The following is a 550-nucleotide window of genomic DNA, read 5'->3' as shown; positions in this document are numbered from 1 at the left end:
GTAACTTAAGAACCCACGCTGAGACCCCCCACCCCCCATCCGTTGCCTATTGGATTGTGCCGTGTTTAACCCTTATCATAAATGCCAGTTCAAGGTAACTTATGGCTGTTTTGACTTAGAATTTTCCACCTTGAGCGAATAACCACCCTCCCCCCCTTCCCCCTGCTTTAAAGTTTTTTTTTCTCTCTCTCTTTCTTTTTTATTGTATATAGGAAAACGGCTAGAGTGAAAGAGGATTTTTTTGGAGTGTTATTGTGCCGTTAGCTCGGGATTCGATCCTACGAGGTGTCGTTAATATGATTTTATGTGATGTTCTAGGGTCGAGAGTCAAATTTCGTTCAGGAGAAAGAGCTATATAATGTTGAATCAACGAATAGATATGATAACGAGAAAAGAGAGTCGAGAGGTCCGTAAACAGGTAAATAAAAATCGAAAATACATTTAGTTTGCAATTTTCTGAAGAAGAAAAAAAAGGAAATAGAAATCGATGAATAGATTGAAAAATATAATGTAGTGTGTTAAAAGATGCATTCACAGTAAAGAAAAAAAA

Source organism: Penaeus monodon, chromosome 23, assembly GCF_015228065.2.
Source record: "Penaeus monodon isolate SGIC_2016 chromosome 23, NSTDA_Pmon_1, whole genome shotgun sequence".
Taxonomy (NCBI): domain Eukaryota; kingdom Metazoa; phylum Arthropoda; class Malacostraca; order Decapoda; family Penaeidae; genus Penaeus; species Penaeus monodon.
The sequence above is the reverse complement of the archived record's forward strand: the minus strand, read 5'-3'. Positions refer to the sequence as shown.